The sequence below is a fragment of the Eubalaena glacialis genome, chromosome 2 (assembly GCF_028564815.1).
Source record: "Eubalaena glacialis isolate mEubGla1 chromosome 2, mEubGla1.1.hap2.+ XY, whole genome shotgun sequence".
NCBI classification, from domain to species: Eukaryota; Metazoa; Chordata; class Mammalia; order Artiodactyla; family Balaenidae; genus Eubalaena; species Eubalaena glacialis.
This window is the reverse complement of record NC_083717.1, coordinates 129,460,543-129,477,013: the sequence shown is the minus strand read 5'-3', so window position 1 is coordinate 129,477,013 and position 16,471 is coordinate 129,460,543.

Below are 16,471 nucleotides of genomic sequence, written 5' to 3'. Positions count from 1 at the left end.
AGACCATCCAATCCAAAAGCAGAAGAATACACATTATTTTCAAGTGCACATGGAACAGTCTCCAAGAGAGATCCCATGCTAGGCCACAAAACAAGTCTCAATAAATTTAAGAAAAATGAAATCATATCAAGCATCTTTTCTAACCACAATGCTATGAGACTAGAAATCAACTACAAGGAAAAAAACTGCAGAAAACACAAACAAATGGAGGCTAAACAATATGCTACTAAACAACAAATGGGTCACTGAAGAAATCAAAGAAGAAACAAAGAAACACCTGGAGACAAGTGAAAATGAAAACACAATGACCCAAAATCTATGGTACATAGCCAAAGCAGTTCTAAAAGGAAAGTTTCTAGCAATTCAAGTCTACCTCAGGAAACAAGAAAAGTTTCAAATAAACAACCTAATCTTATATCTAAAGGAACTAGAAAAAAGAACAAACGCTTTTCCTTTAGTAGAAGGAAAGAAGTAAAAAAAAGATCAGAGCAGAAATAAATGAAATCTAGACTAGAGAGACAATAGAAAAGATCAATGGAATTAAGAGCTGGTTCTTTGAAAAGATAACAAAATTGAAAAACCTTTAGCCAGAATCAGCAGGAAAAAAAGAGAGAGGGCCCAAATCAATAAAATCAGAAATGAAAAAAGGAGAAGTTACAACCAACACCACAGAAATATAAAGGATCATGAGAAATTACTACAAACAACTATATGCCAATAAAAGAGACAACCTAGTAGAAATGTACAAATTCCTAGAAATGTACAATCTCCCAAAACTGAACAAGGAAGAAATAAAAAATATGAACAGACCAATTACCAGTAGTGAAATTGAATCAGTAATTTCAAAACATCCCAACAAGCAAAAGTCCAGGACCAGATGGCTTCACAGGTGAATTCTACCAAACATTTAGAGAACAGTTAAAACCTATCCTTCTCAAACTACTCCAAAAAATTGAAGAGGAAGTAATGTTTCTGAACTCATTCTACAAGGCCACCATCACTCTGATACCAAAACCAGACAAAGACATCACAAAAAAAGAAAATTACCAGCCAATATCACTGATAAGGTAGATGTAATCATCCTCAACAAAATAATAGCAATCAAATTCAACAATGCCTTAAAGGGAACATACACCATGATCAGGTCGGATTTATCCCAGGGATGCAAGGATAGTTCAATATTCACAAATCAATCAATGTGATACTCAAGATTAACAAACTGAAAATTTTAAAAATGATATAATCATTTCAATAGATGCAGAAAAAGCTTTTGACAAAATTCAACATTCATTTATTATAAAAACTCTCAACAAAGTAGGAACAGAGGGAACATACCTCAACGTAATAAAGGTCATATCTGGAGAGACCTCCAAGATGGCCGAGGAGTAAGACATGGAGATCACCTTCCTCCCCACAAATACATCAGAAATATATCTACATGTGGAACAACTCCTACAGAACACCTACTGAATGCTGACAGAAGACCTCAGACTTCCCAAAAGGCAAGAAACTCCCCACGTACCTGGGTAGGGCAAAAGAAAAAAGAAAAAAGAGACAAAAGAATAGGGACAGGACCAGCACCTCTGGGAGGGGGCTCTGAAGGGGGAAAAGTTTCCACACACTAGGAAGCCCCTTCACTGGAGGAGACAGTGGGTGGCAGGGGGGAAGCTTCGGAGCCATGGAGGAGAGCGCAGCAACACGGGTGCAGGGGGCAAAGCGAAGAGATTCCCACACAGAGGATCAGTGCCAACCAGTACTCACCAGCCTGAGAGGCTTGTCTGCTCACCCGCTGGGGTGGGTGGGGGCTGGAAGCTGAGGCTCCAGCTTCAGAGGTCAGACCCCAGGGAGAGGACTGGGGTTGGCTGCGTGAACACAGCCTGAAGGGGGCTAGTGCACCACAGCAAGCCTTGCCAGGAGGGAGTTGGGGAAAAAGTCTGGAACTGCCTAAGAGGCAAGAGAGCATTGCTTTGGGGTGCACCAGGAGAGGGGATTCAGAGCACTGCCTAAACGAGCTCCAGAGATGGGCATGAGCTGCGGCTATCAGCGCAGACCCCAGAGATGGGCATGAGACCCTAAGGCTGCTGTTGCAGCCACCAAGAAGCCTGTGTGCAAGCACAGGTCACTATCCACACCTCCCCTCCCAGGAGCCTGTGCAGCCCACCACTGCCAGGGTCCTGTGATCCAGGGACAACTTCCCCAGGAGAACACACGGCACGCCCCAGGCTGTTGCAATGTCACGCTAGCCTCCACTACCGCAGGCTCGCCCCGCATTCCATACCCCTCCCTCCCCCTGGCCTGAGTGAGCCAGATCCCCCTAATCAGTTGCACCTTTAACCCCATCCTGTCTGTGCGGGAACAGACACCCTCAGGCAACCTACACGCAGAGACAGGGCCAAATCCAAAGCTGAACACCAGGAGCTGTGCGAACAAAGACGAGAAAGGGAAATCTCTCCCAGCAGCCTCAGGAGGAGCAGATTAAATCTACACAGTCAACTTGATGTACCCTGCATCTTTGGAATACCTGAATACACAACGAATCATCCCAAAACTGAGGCGGTGGACTTTGGGAGCAACTGTGGACTTGGGGTTCACTTTCTGCATCTAATTTGTTTCTGGTTTTATGTTTAACTTAGTTAAGTATTTAGAGTTTATTATCATTGGTATATTAGTTGATTGATTTTGTTGCTCTCTTCCCTTTTTTTTAATATACATATACATATTTTTTTTTCCTTTTTCTCTTTTTGTGAGTGTGTATGTGTATGCTTCTTTGTGTGATTTTGTGTGCTTTGTGCTTCTTTGTGTGTCTGTATAACTTTGCTTTTACCCTGTGTCCTAGGGTTCTGTCTGTCAGTTTTTTTTAAAAATTACTTTTATTTTTTTATTTTTAATAATTTTTAAATTTTTTATTTTAATAACTTTTTATTTTATTTATTTACTTATGTATTTATTTATTTCTCCCTTTGCTTCTGAGCCGTGTGGCTGACAGGATCTTGGTGTTCCGGCTAGGTGTCAGGCCTGTGCCTCTGAGGTGGGAGAGCCAAGTTCAGGACATTGGGCCACCAGTGGCCTCTGGCTCCATGTACTATCAAATGGCAAAAGCTCTCCCAGAGAACTCCATCTCAACGCTAAGACCCAGCTCCACATGACGACAAGCAAGCTACAGTGCTGGACACACTACGCCACACAACTAGCAAGACAGGAACACAACACCACCCATTAGCAGAGAGGCTGCCTAAAATCATAATAAGGTCACAATCACACCAAAACACACCACCAGACACGGACCTGTCCACCAGAAAGACAAGACCCAGCCTCATCCACCATAACACAGGCACCAGTCCTCTCCACAAGGAAGCCTACACAACCAACTGAACCATCCTTAGCCACTGGGGGCAGACATGCAAAACAACAGGAACTACGAACCTGCAGCCTTTAAAAAGGAGACCCCAAACACAGTAAGTTAAGCAAAATGAAAAGACAGAGAAACACACAGCAGATGAAGGAGCAATGTAAAAACCGACCAGACTAAACAAATGAAGAGGAAATAGGTAGTCTACCTGAAAAAGAATTCAGAGTAATGATAGTAAAGATGATCCAAAATCTTGGTAAGAGAATGGAGAAAATACAAGAAACATTTAACTAGGACCTCGAAGAACTAAAGAGCAAACAAACAATGATGAACAACACAATAAATGAAATTAAAATTTTTCTAGAAGGAATCAATAGCAGAATATCTGAGGCAGAAGAACGGATAAGTGACCTGGAAGATAAAATAGTGGAACTAACTACTGCAGAGAAGAATGAAGAAAAAAGAATGAAAAGAATTGAGGAAAAGGGGGCAAGATGGCGGAAGAGTAAGACGCGGAGATCACCTTCCTCCCCACAGATACATGAGAAATACATCTACACGTGGAACTGCTCCTACAGAACACCCACTGAACGCTGGCAGAAGACGTCAGACCTCCCAAAAGGCAAGAAAATCCCCACGTACTTGGGTAGGGCAAAAGAAAAAAGAAATAACAGAGACAAAAGAATAGGGACGGGACCTGCACCAGTGGGAGGGAGCTGTGAAGGAGGAAAGGTTTCCACACACTAGGAAGCCCCTTCATGGGCAGAGACTGCGGGTAGCAGAGGGGGGAAGCTTCAGAGCCACGGAGGAGAGCGCAGCCACATTGGTGCGGAGGGCAAAGCGGAGATTCCCGCACAGAGGAGCGGTGCCGACCAGCACTCACCAGCCCGAGAGGCTTGTCTGCTCAGCCGCTGGGGCGGGCGGGGGCTGGGAGCTGGGGCTCGGGCTTCGGTGCTAGCCGGGAGGGAGTCCGGGAAAAAGACTGCAGCTGCCGAAGAGGCAAGAGACTTTTTCTTGCCTCTTTGTTTCGCGGCGCGCAAGGAGAGGGGATTCAGAGCGCCGCCTAAACGATCTCCAGAGACGGGCACAAGCCGCGGCTATCAGCGCGGATCCCACAGCAACAGGGACGCAGAGGGAAAAACGGAGAGATTCCCGCACAGAGGCTCGGCGCCGAGCAGCACTCACCAGCCCGAGAGGCTTGTCTGCTCAGCCGCCGGGGCGGGCGAGGGCTGGGAGCTGAGGCTCGGGCTTCGGTGCTAGCCGGGAGGGAGTCCGGGAAAAAGACTGCAGCTGCCGAAGAGGCAAGAGACTTTTTCTTGCCTCTTTGTTTCGCGGCGCGCAAGGAGAGGGGATTCAGAGCGCCGCCTAAACGAGCTCCAGAGACGGGCGCGAGCCGCGGCTATCAGCGCGGATCCCACAGCAACAGGGACGCAGAGGGAAAAACGGAGAGATTCCCGCACAGAGGCTCGGCGCCGAGCAGCACTCACCAGCCCGAGAGGCTTGTCTGCTCCCCCGCCGCGGCGGGCGGGGGCTGGGAGCTGAGGCGTGGGCTTCGGTCGGATCCCAGGGAGAGGACTGGGGTTGGCTGCGTGAACACAGCCTGAAGGGGCTAGCGCACCACAACTAGCCGGGAGGGTGCCCGAGAAAAAGTCTGCAGCTGCCGAAGAGGCAAGAGACTTTTTCTTGCCTCTTTGTTTCGCGGCGTGCAAGGAGAGGGGATTCAGAGCGCCACTTAAACGAACTCCAGAGACAGGCGCGAGCCGCGGCTATCAGCGCGGACCCCAGAGACGGGCATGAGACGCTAAGGCTGCTGCTGCCGCCACCAAAAAGCCTGTGGGCGAGCACAGGTCATTCTCCACACCGCCCCTCCCGGGAGCCTGTGCAGCCCGCCACGGCCAGGCTCCCGTGATCAGGGGACAACTTCCCCGGGAGAGCGCACGGCGCGCCTCAGGCTGCTGCAACGTCACGCCGGCTTCTGCCGCCGCAGGCTCGCCCCGCCTCCTCCGTACCGCTCCCTCCCCCCGGCCTGAGTGAGCCAGAGCCCCCGAATCAGCTGCTCCTTTAACCCCGTTCTGTCTGGGCGGGGAACAGATGCCCTCAGGCGACCTACATGCAGAGTCGGGTCCAAATCCAAAGCTGAACCCCGGGAGCTGTACGAACAAAGAAGAGAAAGGGAAATCTCTCCCAGCAGCCTCAGAAGCAGTGGATTAAAGCTCCACAAACAACTTGATGTGCCTGCATCTGTTGAATACCTGAATAGACAACGAATCATCCCAAATTTAGGAGGTGGACTTTGGGAGCAGGATATATTAACTTTTCCCCTTTTCCTTTTTTTGTGAGTGTATATGTGTATGCTTCTGGGTGAGATTTTGCCTGTATAGCTTTGCTCTCACCGTTAGTCCTAGGGTTAGGTCCGTCCGGTTTTTTTTGTTTTTTGTTTTTTTTTACTTAAAAAAATTTTTTTTCCCTAATAAATATTTTCTTAATAATTTTTTCCTTATTTTCTATTTTTAAAAAATTTAAAAAAATTTTTAATAAGTTTTTTCATATTTTTTATTTTAAAATATTAAAAAATTTTTTTTCTTAATAAATTTTTTCTTAATAATTTTTTTCTTATTCTTAGTATAAAAAATTAATACATCTATTTTTAAAAATTAAAAAAAATTTTTTTTCTTAATAAATTTATTCTTAATAATTTTTTTCTTATTTTTATTATAATTGCTGTATTTTATTTTATTTTATCCTCTTTCTTTCTTTCCATTTTTTCTCCCTTTTATTCTGAGCCGTGTGGATGAAAGGCTCTTGGTGCTCCAGCCAGGCATCAGGGCTGTGCCTCTGAGGTGGGAGAGCCAACTTCAGGACACTGGTCCACAAGAGACCTCCCAGCTCCACGTAATACCAAATGGCGAAAATCTCTCAGAGATCTCCATCTCAACATCAAGACCCAGCTTCACTCAATGACCAGCAAGCTACAGTGCTGGACACCCTATGCCAAACAACTAGCAAGACAGGAACACAGCCCCATCCATTAACAGAGAGGCTGCCTAAAATCATAATAAGGCCACAGACACCCCAAAACACACCACCAGACGTGGACGAGCCCACCAGAAAGACAAGATCCAGCCTCATCCACCAGAACACAGGCACTAGTTCCCTCCACCAGGAAACCTACACAACCCACTGAACCAACCTTAGCCACTGGGGACAGATACCAAAAACAACGGGAACTACGAACCTGCAGCCTGTGAAAAGGAGACCCCAAACACAGTAACATAAGCAAAATGAGAAGACAGAAAAACACACAGCAGATGAAGGAGCAGGGTCAAAACACACCAGACCTAACAAATGAAGAGGAAATAGGTAGTCTACCTGAAAAAGAATTCCGAATAATGATAGTAAGGATGATCCAAAATCTTGGAAATGGAATAGACAAAATGCAAGAAACATTTAACAAGGACGTAGAAGAACTAAAGAGGAACCAAGCAATGATGAAAAGCACAATAAATGAAATTAAAATCACTCTAGATGGGATCAATAGCAGAATAACTGAGGCAGAAGAACGGATAAGTGACCTGGAAGATAAAATGGTGGAAATAACTACTGCAGAGCAGAATAAAGAACAAAGAATGAAAAGAACTGAGGACAGTCTCAGAGACCTCTGGGACAACATTAAACGCACCAACATTCGAATTATAGGGGTCCCAGAAGAAGAAGAGAAAAAGAAAGGGACTGAGAAAATATTTGAAGAGATTATAGTTGAAAACTTCCCTAATATGGGAAAGGAAATAGTTAATCAAGTCCTGGAAGCACAGAGAGTCCCATAAAGGGTAAATCCAAGGAGAAACACACCAAGACACATATTAATCAAACTCTCAAAAATTAAATATAAAGAAAACATATTAAAAGCAGCAAGGGAAAAACAACAAATAACACACAAGGGCATCCCCATAAGGTTAACAGCTGATCTTTCAGCAGAAACTCTGCAAGCCAGAAGGGAGTGGCAGGATATACTTAAAGTGATGAAGGAGAAAAACCTACAACCAAGATTACTCTACCCAGCAAGGATCTCATTCAGATTTGATGGAGAAATTAAAACCTTTACAGACAAGCAAAAGCTGAGAGAGTTCAGCACCACCAAACCAGCTTTACAAAAAATACTAACGGAACTTCTCTAGGCAAGAAACACAAGAGAAGGAAAATACCTACAATAACAAACCCAAAACATTTAAGAAAATGGGAATAGGAACATACGTATCAATAATTACCTTAAATGTAAATGGATTAAATGCTCCCAACAAAAGACACAGACTGGCTGAATGGATACAAAAACAAGACCCATATATATGCTGTCTACAAGAGACCCACTTCAGACCTAGGTACACATACAGACTGAAAGTGAGGGGAAGGGAAAAGATATTCCATGCAAATGGAAATCAAAAGAAAGCTGGAGTAGCAATTCTCATATCAGACAAAATAGACTTTAAAATAAAGACTATTACAAGAGACAAAGAAGGACACTATATAATGATCAAGGGATCGATCCAAGAGGAAGGTATAACAATTGTAAATATTTATGCACCCAACATAGGAGCACCTCAATACATAAGGCACATACTAACAGCCATAAAAGGGGAAATCGACAGTAACACAATCATAGTAGGGGACTTTAACACCCCACTTTCACCAATGGACAGATCATCCAAAATGAAAATAAATAAGAAAACACAAGCTTTAAATGATACATTAAACAAGATGGACTTAATTGATATTTATAGGACATTCCACCCAAAAAAAACAGAATACACATTTTTCTCAAGTGCTCATGCAACATTCTCCAGGATAGATCATATCTTGGGTCACAAATCAAGCCTTGGTAAATTTAGGAAAATTGAAATCGTATCAAGTATCTTTTCCGACCACAACGCTATGAGACTAGATATCAATTACAGGAAAAGATCTGTAAAAAATACAAACACATGGAGGCTACACAATACACTACTTAATAACGAAGTGATCACTGAAGAAATCAAAGGGGAAATCAAAAAATACCTAGAGACAAATGACAATGGAGACACGACGATCCAAAACCTATGGGATGCAGCAAAAGCAGTTCTAAGAGGGAAGTTTATAGCAATACAAGCCTACATCAAGAAACAGGAAACATCTCAAATAAACAACCTAACCTTGCACCTAAAGCAATTAGAGAAAGAAGAACAAAAAAACCCCAAAGCTAGCAGAAGGAAAGAAATCATAAAGATCAGATCAGAAATAAATGAAAAAGAAATGAAGGAAACAATAGCAAAAATCAATGAAACTAAAAGCTGCTTCTTTGAGAAGATAAACAAAATTGATAAACCATTAGCCAGACTCATCAAGAGAAAAAGGGAGAAGACTCAAATTAATAGAATTAGAAATGAAAAAGGAGAAGTAACCACTGACACTGCAGAAATACAAACGATCATGAGAGATTACTACAAGCAACTCTATGCCAATAAAATGGACAACCTGGAAGAAATGGACAGATTCTTAGAAATGCACAACCTGCCAAGACTGAACCAGGAAGAAATAGAAAATATGAACAGATCAATCACAAGCACTGAAATTGAAACTGTGATTAAAAATCTTCCAACACACAAAAGCCCAGGACCAGATGGCTTCACAGGTGAATTCTATCAAACATTTAGAGAAGAGCTAACACCTATCCTTCTCAAACTCTTCGAAAATATTGCAGAGGGAGGAACGCTCCCCAACTCATTCTACGAGGCCACCATCACCCTGATACCAAAACCAGACAAAGATGTCACAAAGAAAGAAAACTACAGGCCAATATCACTGATGAACATAGATGCAAAAATCCTCAACAAAATACTAGCAAACAGAATCCAACAGCACATTCAAAGGATTATACACCATGATCAAGTGGGGTTTATTCCAGGAATGCAAGGATTCTTCAATATACACAAATCAATCAACGTGATACATCATATTAACAAATTGAAGGAGAAAAACCATATGATCATCTCAATAGATGCAGAGAAAGCTTTCGACAAAATTCAACACCCATTTATGATAAAAGTCCTGCAGAAAGTAGGCATAGAGGGAACTTTCCTCAACATAATAAAGGCCGTATATGACAAACCCACAGCCAACATTGTCCTCAATGGTGAAAAACTGAAACCATTTCCACTAAGATCAGGAACAAGACAAGGTTGCCCACTCTCACCACTATTATTCAACATAGTTTTGGAAGTGTTAGCCACAGCAATCAGAGAAGAAAAAGAAATAAAAGGAATCCAAATCGGAAAAGAAGAAGTAAAGCTGTCACTCTTTGCAGATGACATGATACTATACATAGAGAATCCAAAAGATGCTACCAGAAAACTACTAGAGCTAATCAATGAATTTGGTAAAGTAGCAGGATACAAAAATAATACACAGAAATCTCTTGCATTCCTGTATACTAATGATGAAAAATCTGAAAGTGAAATTAAGAAAACACTCCCGTTTACCATTGCAACAAAAAGAATAAAATACCTAGGAATAAACCTACCTAAGGAGACAAAAGACCTGTATGCAGAAAATTATAGGACACTGATGAAAGAAATTAAAGATGATACAAATAGATGGAGAGATATACCATGTTCCTGGATTGGAAGAATCAACATTGTGAAAATGACTCTACTACCCAAAGCAATCTACAGATTCAATGCAATCCCTATCAAACTACCACTGGCATTTTTCACAGAACTAGAACAAAAAATTTCACAATTTGTATGGAAACACAAAAGACCCCGAATAGCCAAAGCAATCATGAGAAAGAAAAATGGAGCTGGAGGAATCAGGCTCCCTGACTTCAGACTATATTACAAAGCTACAGTAATCAAGACAGTTTGGTACTGGCACAAAAACAGAAATATAGATCAATGGAACAGGATAGAAAGCCCAGAGATAAGCCCACGCACATATGGTCACCTTATCTTTGATAAAGGAGGCAAGCATATACAGTGGAGAAAAGACAGCCTCTTCAATAAGTAGTGCTGGGAAAATTGGACAAGTACCTGTAAAAGTATGAAATTAGAACACTTCCTGACACCATACACAAAAAGAAACTCAAAATGGATTAAAGACCTAAGTGTAAGGCCAGACACTATCAAACTCTTAGAGGAAAACATAGGCAGAACACTCTACGACATAAATCACAGCAAGATTCTTTTTGACCCAGCTCCTAGAGAAATGGAAATAAAAACAAAAATAAACAAATGGGACCTAATGAAACTTAAAAGCTTTTGCACAGCAAAGGAAACCATAAACAAGACCAAAAGACAACCCTCAGAATGGGAGAAAATATTTGCAAATGAAGCAACTGACAAAGGATTAATCTCCAAGATTTACAAGCAGCTCATGCAGCTCAATAACAAAAAAACAAACAACCCAATCCAAAAATGGGCAGAAGACCTAAATAGACATTTCTCCAAAGAAGATATACAGATTGCCAACAGACACATGAAAGAATGCTCAACATCATTAATCATTAGAGAAATGCAAATCAAAACTACAATGAGGTATCATCTCACACCGGTCAGAATGGCCATCATCAAAAAATCTAGAAACAATAAATGCTGGAGAGGGTGTGGAGAAAAGGGAACACTCTTGCACTGTTGGTGGGAATGTAAATTGATACAGCCACTATGGAGAACAGTATGGAGGTTCCTTAAAAAACTAAAAATAGAACTACCATATGACCCAGCAATCCCACTACTGGGCATATACCCTGAGAAAACCATAATTCAGAAAGAGTCATGTACCAAAATATTCATTGCAGCTCTGTTTACAATAGCCAGGACATGGAAGCAACCTAGGTGTCCATCATCGGATGAATGGATAAAGAAGATGTGGCACATATATACAATGGAATATTACTCAGCCATAAAAAGAAATGAAATGGAGGTGTTTGTAATGAGGTGGATGGAGTTAGAGTCTGTCATACAGAGTGAAGTAAGTCAGAAAGAGAAAAACAAATACAGTATGCTAACACATATATATGGAATCTAAGGAAAAAAAAAAAAGGTCATGAAGAACCTAGTGGCAAGATGGGAATAAAGACACACACCTACTAGAGAATGGACTTGAGGATATGGGGAGGGGGAGGGGTGAGATGTGACAGGGTGAGAGAGTGTCATGGACATATATACACTACCAACTGTAAAATAGATAGCTAGTGGGAAGCAGCCGCATAGCACAGGGAGATCAGCTCGGTGCTTTGTGACCACCTAGAGGGGTGGGATAGGGAGGGTGGGAGGGAGGGAGATGCAAGAGGGAAGAGATATGGGAACATATGTATATGTATAACTGATTCACTTTGTTATAAAGCAGAAGCTAACACACCATTGTAAAGCAATTATACTTCAATAAAGATGTTTAAAAAAAAAAAAAAGAATTGAGGACAGTCTCAGAGACCTCTGGGACAATATTAAACACACTAACATTAGAATTATAGGGGTCCCAGAAGAAGAATAGAAAAAGAAAGGGACTGAGAAAATATTTGAAGAGATTATAGTTGAAAACTTCCCTAATATGGGAAAGGAAATAGTCAATCAAGCCTAGGAAGCACAGAGAGTCCCATACAGGATAAATCCAAGGATAAACACGCCAAGACACATATTAATCAAACTATCAAAAAGTAAATACAAAGAAAAAATATTAAAAGCAGTAAGGGAAAAACAACAAATAACATACAAGGGAATCTCCATAAGGTTAACAGCTGATCTTTCAGTAGAAACTCTGCAAGCCAGAAAGGAGTGGCAAGACATATTTAAAGTGAGGAAAGGGAAAAACCTACAAGCAAGATTACTCTACCCAGCAACGATCTCATTCAGATTCGATGGAGAAATTAAAACCTTTACAGACAAGCAAAAGCTAAGATAATTCAGCACCACTAAACCAGCTTTACAACAAATGCTAAAGGAACTTCTCTAGGGAGGAAACACAAGAGAAGAAAAAGACCTACAATACCAAACCCAAAACAATTAAGAAAACGGTAACAGGAACATACGTATTGATAATTTCCTTAAATGTAAATGGATTAAATACTCCAACCAAAAGACACAGACTGGCTGAATGGATACAAAAACAAGACCTGTATATATGCTGTCTACAAGAGACCCACTTCAGACCTAGGGACACATACAGACTGAAAGTGAGGGGATAGAAAAAGATATTCCATGCAAATGGAAATCAAAAGAAAGCTGGAGTAGCAATTCTCATATCAGACAAAATAGACTTTAAAATAAAGACTATTACAAGAGACAAAGAAGGACACTACATAATGAACAAGGGATCAATCCAAGAAGCAGATATAACAATTATAAATATTTATGCACCCAACATAGGAGCACCTCAATACATAGGGCAAGTGTTAACAGCCAAAAAGGGGAAATCGACAGTAACACAATCATAGCAGGGGACTTTAACACTCCACTTTCACCAACGGACAGATCATCCAAAATGAAAATAAATAAAGAAACACAAACTTTAAATGATACATTAAACAAGGTGGACTTAATTGATATTTATAGGACATTCCATCCAAAAACAACAGAATACACTTTCTTCTCAAGTCTCATGGAACATTCTCCAGGATAGATCATATCTTAGGTCACAAATCAAGACTTGGTAAATTTAAGAAAATTGAAATCGTAACAAGTATCTGTTCTGACCACAATGCTATGAGACTAGATATCAATTACAGGAAAAAATCTGTAAAAAATACAAACACATGGAGGCTAAACAATACACTACTAAATAACCAAGAGATCACTGAAGAAATCAAAGAGGAAATCAAAAAATACCTAGAAACAGATGACAATGAAAACACGACAACCCAAAACCTATGGGATGCAACAAAAGCAGCTCTAAGAGGGAACTTTATAACAATACAATCCTACCTCAAGAAACATCTCAAATAAACAACCTAACCTTACACTTAAAGCAATTAGAGAAAGAAGAACAAAACCCCCCAAAGTTAGCAGAAGGAAAGAAATCATAAAGATCAGATCAGAAATAAATGAAAAAGAAATGAAGTAAACAATAGCAAAGATCAATAAAACTAAAAGCTGGTTCTTTGAGAAGATAAACAAAATTGATAAACCATTAGCCAGACTCATCAAGAAAGAAAGGGAGAAGACTCAAATCAACAGAATTAGAAATGAAAAAGAAGTAACAACTGACACTGCAGAAAGACAAAGGATCATGAGAGACTACTACAATCAACTATATGCCAATAAAATGGACAACCTGGAAGAAATAGACAAAATCTTAGAAAAGCACAACCTTCCAAGACTGAACCAGGAAGAAATAGAAAATATAAACAGACAAATCACAAGCACTGAAATTGAGACTGTGATTAAAAATCTTCCAACAAACAAAAGCCCAGGACCAGATGGATTCACGGGCGAATTCTATCAAACATTTAGAGAAGAGCTAATACTTATCCTTCTCAAAATCTTCCAAAATATAGCAGAGGGAGGAACACTCCCAAACTCATTCTACGAGGCCACCATCACCCTGATACCAAAACCAGACAAAGATGTCACAAAGAAAGAAAACTACAGGCCAATATCACTGATGAACATAGATGCAAAAATCCTCAACAAAATACTAGCAAACAGAATCCAACAGCACATTCAAAGGATTATACACCATGATCAAGTGGGGTTTATTCCAGGAATGCAAGGATTCTTCAATATACGAAAATCAATGAAGGTGATACACCATATTAACAAATTGAAGGAGAAAAACCATATGATCATCTCAATAGATGCAGAGAAAGCTTTCGACAAAATTCAACACCCATTTATGAGAAAAGCCCTGCAGAAAGTAGACATAGAGGGAACTTTCCTCAACATAATAAAGGCCATATATGACAAACCCACAGCCAACATTGTCCTCAATGGTGAAAAACTGAAACCATTTCCACTAAGATCAGGAACAAGACAAGGTTGCCCACTCTCACCATTATTATTCAACATAGTTTTGGAAGTTTTAGCCACAGCAATCAGAGAAGAAAAAGAAATAAAAGGAATCCAAATCAGAAAAGAAGAAGTAAAGCTGTCACTGTTTGCAGATGACATGATACTATACATAGAGAATCCTAAAGATGCTACCAGAAAACTACTGGAGCTAATCAATGAATCTGGTAAAGTAGCAGGATACAAAATTAAGGCACAGAAATCTCTTGCATTCCTATACACGAATGATGAAAAATCTGAAAGAGAAATTAAGGAAACACTGCCATTTACCACTGCAACAATAAGAATAAAATACCTAGGAATAAACCTACCAAAGGAGACAAAAGACCTGTATGCAGAAAGCTATAAGACACTGATGAAAGAAATTAAAGATGATACGAACAGATGGAGAGATATACCATGTTCTTGGATTGGAAGAATCAACATTGTGAAAATGACTATAGTACCCAAAGTAATCTATTGATTCAATGCAATCCCTATCAAACTACCACTGGCATTTTTCACAGAACTAGAACAAAAAATTTCACAATTTGTATGGAAACACAAAAGACCCCGAATAGCCAAAGCAATCTTGAGAAAGAAAAATGGAGCTGGAGGAATCAGGCTCCCAGATTTCAGACTCTACTACAAAGCTACAGTAATCAAGACAGTATGGTACTGGCACAAAAACAGAAATATAGATCAATGGAACAGGATAGAAAGCCCAGAGATAAACCCATGCACATATGGTCACCTTAATTTGATAAAGGAGGCAAGAACATACAATGGAGAAAAGACAGCCTCTTCAATAAGTGGTGCTGGGAAAACTGGACAGCTACATGTAAAAGAATGAAATTAGAACACTCCCTAACACCATACACAAAAATAAACTCAAAATGGATTAAAGACCTAAGTGTAAGGCCAGACACTATCAAACTCTTAGAGGAAAACATAGGCAGAACACTCTACGACATAAATCACAGCAAGATTCTTTTTGACCCAGCTCCTAGAGAAATGGAAATAAAAACAAAAATAAACAAATGGGACCTAATGAAACTTAAAAGCTTTTGCACAGCAAAGGAAACCATACACAAGACCAAAAGACAACCCTCAGAATGGGAGAAAATATTTGCAAATGAAGCAGCTGACAAAGGATTAATCTCCAAAGTATACAAGCAGCTCATGCAGCTCAATATCTAAAAAAACAAACAACCCAATCCAAAAATGGGCAGAAGACCTAAATAGACATTTCTCCAAAGAAGATATACAGATTGCCAACAAACACATGAAAGCATGCTCAACATCACTAATCATTAGAGAATTGCAAATCAAAACTACAATGAGGTATCATCTCACGCCAGTCAGAATGGCCATCATAAAAAAATCTACAAACTATAAATGCTGGAGAGGGTGTGGAGAAAAGGGAACCCTCTTGCACTGTTGGTGGGGATGTAAATTGATACAGCCACTATGGAGAACAGTATGGAGGTTCCTTAAAAAATAAAAATAGAACTACCATATGACCCAGCAATCCCACTGCTGGCCATATACCCTGAGAAAACCATAATTCAAAGAGAGTCATGTACCACAATATTCACTGCAGCTCTATTTACAATAGCCAGCCCATGGAAGCAACCTAAGTGTCCATCGACAGATGAATGGATAAAGAAGATGTGGCACATATACACAATGGAATATTACTCAGCCATAAAAGGAAACGAAATTGAGTTATTTTTAATGAGGTGGATGGACCTAGAGTCTGTCATACAGAGTGAAGTCAGTCAGAAAGAGAAAAACAAATACCGTATGCTAACACATACATATGGAATCTAAAAAAAAAAAAAAAGGTTCTGAAGAACCTAGGGACAGGACAGGAATAAAGGTGCAGACATAGAGAATGGACTTGAGGACACGGGGAGGGGGAAGGGTAAGCTGGGACGATGTGAGAGAGTGACATGGATATATATATACCACTACCAAATGTAAAATAGATAGCTAGTGGGAAATAGCCACATAGCACAGGGAGATCAGCTCGGAGCTTTGTGACTACCTAGAGGGGTGGGATAGGGAGGATGGGAGGGAGATGCGAGAGGGAGTCGATATGGGGATATATGTA